Genomic DNA, 9,635 nt, shown 5'->3' on the forward strand with positions numbered 1-9,635 from the left:
CCTTCTCACCTTTCACCCATGACCTCTAGTTGTAGTCCCTTGCAACATCAGTGGAAAAGGTTTGCTCGTATTTATCCTATCTATACCTCTCATAATTTTGTATACCTCTTTCAAATGTCCCTTCAGTCTTCCATATTCCAATCTTTCCTTACAACTCAGGTCCAGTAATCCCAGCAACATCCTGTACACTGTCCCTGTACTCTTTCATCCTTACAGTGGCATGCAAAAGTTTGGGCACCTTAAGAGATTTGAGCTCTCGTAAATTTTACCAACGTCTCAGACCTTAATTAGCTTGTTAGGGCTATGGCTTGTTCACAATCATCGTTAGGAAAGGCCAGGTGACACAAATATCAAAGTTTTATAAATACCCTGACTCCTCAAACCTTGTTACAACAATCAGCAGCCATGGGCTCCTCTAAGCTGCTGCCTAGCACTCTGAAAATTAAAATAAATGACACCCACAAAGCAGGAAAAGCCTATAAGATAGCAAAGCATTTTCAGGTAGCCGTTTCCTCAGTTCGTAATGTTAATAAAAAATGGTAGTTACCAGGAATGGTGGAGGTCAAGTTGAAGTCTGGAAGACCAAGAAAACTTTGAGGGAACTGCTTGTAGGATTGCTAGAAAGGCAAATCAAAACCCCCATTTGACTGCAAGAGACTTTCAGGAAGATTTAGCAGATTCTGGAGTGGTGGTGCACTGCTGTACTGTGCAGCGACTGTCACAAGTCGGGTGTTGTATCAAGACCCAACTGCAGGACACAGACACTGGAGTCCCGGAAACAGGACGAGTTGGAACCCAAGGACGGGACGGGATGCAGTCTAGGCAGGGGAAGCAGGACCAGGACGAGGGACTGGGAATAAGGAGCCTGGGGTGGACTCCGAGCCCGAGACTGGAACCTGGGTCTTGCCTCAGGCTCGGACCCCCAAACCCAGGCGAGGACGTGACGAGGCTTGGCTACGGTCTTGGGGTCTTGAGGCTTGGGTCGAGCCTTGAGGCTGAAGGAACTCAGAGGCTGGAGCTAGGGGCAGACTAGGAACTGTACATCAACATGGAGCCAGGACTTATCCTCCGACAAGCCGGGACTCGTCTTTGACAAGGTAATGACATGAGACAGGACAGTACACAGACATAGAACCGGGACTTATCCACCGACAAGCCGGGACTCATCTATAACTCCACACCAAGGTGGGGCAGGACCATCCGTCGGGTAACGGCAAAATGGCCTGACCTACCCGACGGAGGCAAAGACAAGACAAATTCCCCCCGCAGGGCAATGGCAGAACAGCCTGACTTACCCCACGGGGGCAAGAACAGGAAGAGACAAACACCAAGGAACGACAGACAGTTCCACCTCTGCATCGGGCTAGCTCCCAGTAGCCATTATGGCCGGCAGCCTTGGCTGGCTACAGAAGCAACTGCATCCCTACCTAGCTCAAAGGGCTGACGGCCACCCAACCGGCCCGGGAAACAGCTGAATCGATACCGCAATAATCGCTCCGACTACTACCAGCAAGGCTCCCAGAAGCCATGGTTCGCCAACACAGCCCCAAGGACAACAGGCCTTCCACCAGCCATCTGTACCTTGACAAGACAACCCACCCAACCACACTTAATATCAGGGCCATTTATATTCCCAGTTCCAATATAAGCCTCAGGTGTTTCTAGTTAAGTCCAACCGCAGCACGGGACCGCTGAAAAACCCAGAGTCCTCGGACTGAACCACCACAGTGACACCTTCTCAAATATGACCTTCATGGAAGCGTCATCAGAAGAAAACCTTTCCTGCGTCCTCACCACAAAATTCAGCGTCAGAAGTTTGCAAAGGAACATCTAAACAAGGCCGATACATTTAGGAAACAAGTCTGTGGACTGATGAAGTTAAAATAGAACTTTTTGGCTGCAATTAGCAAAGGTATGTTTGGAGAAAAAAGGGTACAGAATTTCATGAAAAGAACATCTCTCCAACTGTTAAGCACGGGGGTGGATCGATCATGCTTTGGGCTTGTGTTGCAGCCAGTGGCACGGGGAATATTTCACTGGTAGAGGGAAGAATGAATTCAATTAAATACCAGCAAATTCTGGAAAATTCAGCAAAATCACACCATCTGTAAAAAAAAAGCTGATGATGAAAAGAGGATGGCTTCTACAACAGGATAATGATCCTAAACATACCTCAAAATCCACAATGGACTACCTCAAGAGGAGCAAGCTGAAGGTTTTGCCATGACCCTCACAGATCAAAAATCTGTGTATAGACCTCAAAAGAGCAGTGCATGCAAGATGGCCCAAGAATCTCACAGAACTAGAAGCCTTTTGCAAGGAAGAATGGGCGAAACTCCCCCAAATAAGAATTGAAAGTCTCTTTGCTGGCTACAGAAAGCATTTACAAGCTGTGATACTTGCCAAAGGGAGTGTTACTGATCCTGCAGGATGCCCAAACTTCTGCTTCAGGCTCTTTTTTTGTTAGTTTGATGCTGTAAAAGTTGCAAATAAAAAAGTAATTCGGTCATCTTTTACTTGCTTAGCTATTCACAGTAACAGAAATTTTGACCAGGGGCACCCAAACTTTTGCATACCACTGTGTTTACATCTTTCCCATAATTAGGTGACCAGAATTGCTGACAACGCTTTAAATTAGCACCCCCCCCCCCATGTCTTATACAACTTCAACATAACATCCCATCTCCTGTACTCATTACTTTCATTTATGAAATTCAGTGTGCCAAAAAACTGCAAATTTGTTATAGAAAACTATAGCACAGAACCAGGCGCTTTTCTGTTGATCCAGCAATCTATATTATCATCCAGATTGTTGAGATAGATGACAAACGACAACGGACCCATCACCAATCCCAGTGGCACTCCAGTCAGAGAAGCAACCATCTACTCCCACTCTCTGGCTTCTCCGATGTCTAACGGCAGTGCTGGCTAGAAGGGTCAAATGGCCTACTCCTGCACCTACTGTCTATTGTCTAATCTAAATTATTACCTATCTTGAATGCCAAGCGACTAAACCTTCTTGACTGACCTCCCATGGAGGAACCTGTCAAGTGCCTTGCTAAAGTTCATGTAGACAACATTCACTGCCTTGCCTTCGTCAACTTTCCTGACAACTTCCTCAAAAAATGTATAAAATTGGTTAGACATGACCCAACACGCAAAACTTTCCACCCTCATTTGCTTCAAGACAGCAAACACCTCCTCCTCTGTAATCTGTACGCAGTCCATGAAGTCGACGCCGCTTTGCCTCACTTCTATAGACTCTATGTCTGTCTCCTGAATAAATACAGGTGCAAAAAATTAATTTAAGATCTCCCCATCTCTTCTGGCTCCAGTCTGTGTATTCTACAGCACTCCCAGGGTCTTGCCATTGTTGCTTAAGACCTGCCTTGGTTTAATTCACAAAGTGCAATGTTTTGAACTTCCCTGATTTAAATTCCGTCTACTTTATTTACTTTTTCACTAACCAAACCGCCAGTTTTGCGGATGTCAGTAAACTTATTAATTATGGTAACCACATTCACATCCGAATCATATCTGGAAAACAACAGAGAACCCGGCTTGGATCTCTGCCGGAGATTACTTGTACCAGCCCTCCAATCTGGAAGGGGAGGGTAAGTGTTTGTGCAGAAGGGGCTACAGAGGGAGGAGAGCAGAGATCTGAGAGTGGGCCAAGACGGGGGAAGGTTACAGAGGCTGTGAGGGGACGAGGTCCAAAAAGGGGTGGGAGCTTGAGGATGGGAATGAGAAACATGAGCAGGGAGCTGGTGCAGTAAGGCACTGACAGACACTCACTGTAGGAAAAGGCTCAGTGGAGGAGCAGCCGGTACCTTCATTCTCCACCAGTCTGCTTCCAAACTCACGTGGCAATGGCAGAGAACAAGCCGCAGTTCGGCCGATCCAGTCGACATCCTCTCCAGTACGTTCAGCCAGAGACTCATTCCACCAAGATGCAACACTGAGCATCATAGGAAGTCATTCCTGCCTGTGGCCATCAAACTTTACAACTCCTCCCTCAGAGTGTCAGACTCCCTGAGCCAATAGGCTGGTCCTGGACTTATTTCCACTTGGAATAATTTACTTATTATTATTTGATTATTTATGGTCTTATATTGCTATATTTCTACACTATTCTTGGTTGGTGCGACTGTAACGAAACCCAATTTCCCTCGGGATCAATAAAGTATGTCTGTCTGTCTGTCTCCACATCAACCCGCAAACCACAAGAGAATCACATTACGTCCCATTCTTTGGAACCACAGCAAATACAGACTGACCCCACTTCAGTTCAGTTCCTCACAGCCCTCCTATCCCCTCTTTGGCCCTGTTGCTAAGGGAAAGGCATCAATAACGGAAACTCCCTTTGTGACGTCATAATGCATATGAGCTGGCCAGTTGCTGGGTGTCACATGGTGGGGAGGCAGCAGTCTGCGGGGAGCGGGGTGCAGGGTATGCGTGCAAATACTGTAAATAGATCACAATAAATGCGGTCTTTCTCTCCACGTTCCCCTTTCCGTGAACCCCTTTTTCACCTCTCCTGCCATCATGATCTGCTCATCAGTTCGTTACGGTAAGAACGGCCCCAACGTCGCCCTCACCCTGATGGCCAGCTATGTGTGTGGCTGCATCAGGTTGTGTGTGGATCCCACATACGTGGGCACGAAGTATCACTATGTGCCCAGGTTCTACCTGTCGCCCTGGCTGCGAAGGATAGGTCTGGCCCCACTCCCACACAATGCCCCAGTCCTTGCCCCAGTCCTTGCCGCCATACCTGTCCTTCGTAGAAAAGTTCTTCCAGGTCAACGCCTTTGACCACCAGGCTATTAGACAGTGGTCGGCACATAATGTCCTGCAGGCGATGCAGGAGAAGGACAAGAGGGACTCAGTGGGATGGTTCTCTGAGCAGACCGTCCAGTACACCAGGCAAATTGCCTCATCGCCAGACCTCACAAACAGACACCAAGACCTCGCCTGGCTGTTGGTGAGAGGGGCTCTCCCAGACAGATCCTTCCTGTATGCCCGGAACGCCGTCTCCACACCCCGCTGTCCATGGGAGGACTGCAATGAGGCGGAGTCAGTGACTCACCTCTTTGCACACCGTAGGTTCGCGATAAAGGTGTGGAGAAGGATGGAAGGGATGGTGTCAAGATTCATGCCCAGCAGCTGCGGAACTGAGGACTCCCTGATTTACGGGCTGTTCCCGGGGACGCACACGGAGACAAACATCCGGAGTTGCTGGAAGATCATCAACTCGGTGAAAGACGCTCTTTTGTCGGCCCGAAACTTGCTGGTCTACCAGCACGTGGAGATGTCCGTGGGGGAATGCTGCAGACTGGCACTTTCTCGGCTGCAGGAGTACGTGCTGAGGGACGCACTCAGCAGCCACCGCGAACGCCCGTTGGGGAAGGACCACAGTTGAAGGTTCATCACCTGCGGGAGTGGGAGGGGGTCGGGTGGGGAGGAGAATACCCATCATCAGCGGTGTGGATAGATGAGTGAACATGGTGCCCCCGGAGGGGCTGGAAATGTATAGACCGTAAAGGAACTTCGGTAAAGAAATGGGAGTCAACGCCTGGATTTTTATTGTTAATAATTTTTATTTTATTGTAAATAAGTCTTTAATCCTTGCTTAAAGTTGAGAGTCAATTAAGAGGTTTATTGTAAACATCTTTAATTTAAATAGGAACAGAGAGCCAACGCTTAATTTATTGTAAATAACTTTATTTATTGTATAAGGATTCAGATTTAACGATTTTTTTCTATGTTAATTAATTTATCCTGTAATATTCCTGAATAAAGTATTTCTGGGGAAAGAAGTCAATTCGTTACTGTTCCCCACAACTTTCTTTTTGTTCCACGGTCCATTGCCCTCCCCCGTGAGATTCATTATTTTTTAGCCCTTTTCCTATCCAACATATCACGTCTCAATTCCTCAGAGCACACCCTTCACTTCCCCCCCTCACCTGGTCTCACCTATCAACTACCAGTTTGGGCTCCGCCCTCCTCCCCCTTCCTTTTCCGACCTGCCTCTTTCTTTCCAGTCCTGATGAAGGTTCTCAACCTGAAATGTCGACTCTTTCCTGAGTTCTTACAGTGTTTTGTATGTGCTTGCATTAATCTATGAAAACTAATCAACCCGGCAAGGGGCAATGGTGGAGAAATTTGTGGGGTTTTCGGAGATTGTTTCTTACGGCAGTAAGGAGGTGCGTTTAATCAGAGATCTTATGTGAAGAATCCCCAAGAAATAAGTTATCACATCAAGGGGGAATTCCGGAAACAGTTTGAGGGTGAACGCTCGGGTCAAGTCTGTAGTTCCTGCAGACTATATTTACTTTACTCCTAGCCTCTGAAGCGTTTGTGGCTCTTCGGCTCGGCCGTTACTCCGCTCTCCCGCTGCCGACGCCCTCTAGCGGTGATCTGCACCCCGTTGTGTGTAACCGTTATTTACCTATGGTGATTTCAACGCCGCGCCCTTCGGGAAATGTGCTCTTGATTCCCAGTACCGCTCTCACCATTCGCTGTTCTGCGAAGGGACTGAAGGCGAAGCATGGGGAAAGCGAAACCGGTCGACATCGCACCTTATCCCGACTTCCCGCCATTCCCAATGCGCCATATTTGGTTACCAACTCTAATTGTGAACATTGGTTTTCTTCACGCATCACCAACCAAACCCTCTTCCGAATTGCGAATGCCCTTGGTTGCGTCTCTACACCCCTCTCTGTAACTAGACCTTGGAACTTCTTTACAGAGAAACCTTCGACAGCCAATGGGGAAGTAACATCTTCAGCTCCATCACAATGAACACTGGCGCACCACCCCCACCCCCGACCCCGACCCCTGCTAACACTGCTGACACACGGCTGTGCTGCTGAATGTAGCAGTAACCGCACGATTAAGTGAGCTGATGACACGTCAGTGGTTGGCCTCGTCAGCAACAATAATAAGAGAGGAGGCACAGCGGCTTGTGGACTGGTACGAACACAGCAACTTGAGTCTCAACCTCGACAAGACTACAGAGATGAAAATGGAATTCCGTAAGTTGCAGGCGGGCCGCTGCACATCCGCGCACAGTCAGGAGGATCAAATTTCTTGGAGTGTACATCACGGACTATCTCACTCGGACCACCACATCTTTAGTCAAGAAGGCACAGCATCACATCCACTTCCTGGGGAGATTGAGGAGAGAGAGGCTCACCGCCTCCATTCTAAACTCATTTAACCGGAGCACCATAGGCAGTTTCCTAACCAGCAGTATAACCGTTTGATACAGGAACTGCAAGGCATCTGGCCGCAAAATGGACTGTGAGGACTGCTGAGAGAGTCATCGGGGTTTCACAGAAGCGCTGCATCCGCAGGACTCAGCATTATCAAGGACCGCTCCCATCGGTCCCACTGTCCCATATTCTCTTTGACCTCCTACCCTCAGACAGAACGTACCATAGTATATATCCAACCACAGTTAGGCTGTCTATAACACCTTCTTTCACCCAGTCTGTGAGACTTCTGAACACCCACCTGGCGCCCAGTAGATATTATTTAAGACTGTAGCATTATACTGTTAAATATTTACTTTGCGTCGTATTGCACATTATGTGAGCTTGCACATCTATAGAAAGTAATTTTATTATCGGATAATATTTTAATGTTAATATTATTTTATGGGGTTTGTATTTTGCACCTTGGTCCCTGAGAAACGTTCTTTCCTTTAGCTGTGTACATGTGCACGATGAATGGCTTGAAGATGAACTTGAACGACAAAAGCTGGGGTTGCTCCGAGGTATTTATGTGAAAACTACAACGACGAGGATGGGATTCGAACCCACGCGTGCAGAGCACAATGGATTAGCAGTCCATCGCCTTAACCTCTCGGCCACCTCGTCACTTATTTTAAGGATTTTGTTTATTTCTTTAGGGGGTTTACAATCTCCGTTTATGTTCCATACATTCGTTTTCTGTTCTATTTACGTTGCTCTTCCATGCTTTCCAGAATTCATGGACATTGGTAAAGAAGATGTAGGAAGACACGGGCAACCACAGGAAAATGGAACTAACTGTTATCAGCACCTTAGACGCTATCATCGTACCGTGCTGAGATAAAACTACATTGCATCAAATATATATTCAGTTGTTTTCTTATCACATTCCTTGATTTCAAGTAACCGGGTATTAGAAGACGATGTTGCAAACACAAAAAAATCTCTTACTATCCTTTCAGTTAGTCCTGACGAAGGGTCTCGGCCCGAAAAGTCGACAGCGCTTCTCCCTGTAGATGCTGCCTGGCTTGCTGTGCTCCACCGGCACTTTGTGTGCGTTGTTCGAAGAAGATTGTATTTGGTTCCAAGCTAACTGCCTTGAGCGAATTGGCCAATCACGATAACCGGATAACCACTCCATTACACAAAAGCTGCGGGGGGTGGGGGGAGGGAGAACTTCCTGGGGACCGCAGCAGATTATCCAAACTTCCCACCGCTTAACGGACACGAACCGTTAACTGTTCGGAACTGGCATACGAGAAATATCAAAAAAAGAAAGTACGTTCTCTTTATCGTAGACCCCGTAGCGCTGGCAGAATTGTCGGTACACGTTTTAAGCGACCCACGTGTGCCTCGAGAATTCTTTCCATATTGCAGAAACCGATAAACGCGATACTAAATTTAATGGAACATAGAAAAACAGGAATAGAGAAATATTAACAACAATGGTTAAACTTTCATCTGGGATATGAAAAAACACTGCGTGCAGCTACTGTCGGTTCATTCTGGAAATCCCCGTGCACATGGAAACTTGACAGCAGTTAGCAGGCTTTACATTTTGGTCTTTCGGTGTTTTCAATTGATCTTGTTGTGTAGTATAATGGATAAAGCTTCTAACTTCAGCGTTTGATGGAAATCATCAGGAGATTGTAGGTTCGAGTCCTGTCGATGTTGCTTTACTAAACTGGAAGCTTGGTTCCATTCTGTTTCAAACGCATCGATTTTGATTTTGAGTCCCGCGTTTTCAGCAACGGGGTTACACCGACCCCGTGGGCAACCTAACCTAATAGCGCGTCTTCGTTTCACGGAACATTTAATTTTATGCATCTTGTTTGCCTGTGATGTATTTCTGCAAGTAAACAAAGCGGTAAAATTCCTCAAACCGTCGGGAGCTGCTGTTTGGAGAACGAAGTGTGCTTCACATTCAGCAGGCGAGACACCGCCGCGGAACTTAATAAGCTTTGGGGAAGTATCTTAAACATATATTTCCCTTTCATCAGAAACGCACGCGGGGTCGTGTCCTGATTGACATTGTGTTACGCAAGGAACCGTGATACTGTTCCCGGAAGCATGGCGAGCTTTGGACGGAGAATGATAGAGGAAAACGATCGGATAGAGTTCGAGACATCAAGGTTCAGACCGAGGTGTGAGGATGCAGACGCTGCTGTCCTGTAGCGTGGCCAATCCCGCTGTGAAACTGTAAGAAATAGCAGATGGACGAGGGAATTTCAAACAGCGATAACACATAAATCTGATGAATGCACAAGATGTCGGGACAGGTTCTGTAAAATGCAGCCGGATAACATAGCAGCCTCGGCAGGAGATTCAACCCAACTTATCTTCCCTGACTGTAATCACAATTTAGCCTAACCCTGTCTGCTA

The 9,635-nt window shown here is 47.1% G+C and overlaps 1 non-coding gene across 1 annotated transcript; it reads right to left on the reverse strand.

The window, feature by feature from the left end:
- Positions 1-7,798: 7,798 nt before the first annotated feature.
- trnas-gcu (transfer RNA serine (anticodon GCU)) lies at positions 7,799-7,880 on the reverse strand. Its single transcript has one exon. It is a non-coding gene; the product is annotated as a tRNA-Ser (tRNA).
- Between the last annotated feature and the right edge of the window lie 1,755 nt (positions 7,881-9,635).

This window comes from Hypanus sabinus, chromosome 22 (genome assembly GCF_030144855.1).
Source record: "Hypanus sabinus isolate sHypSab1 chromosome 22, sHypSab1.hap1, whole genome shotgun sequence".
Classification (NCBI taxonomy): domain Eukaryota; kingdom Metazoa; phylum Chordata; class Chondrichthyes; order Myliobatiformes; family Dasyatidae; genus Hypanus; species Hypanus sabinus.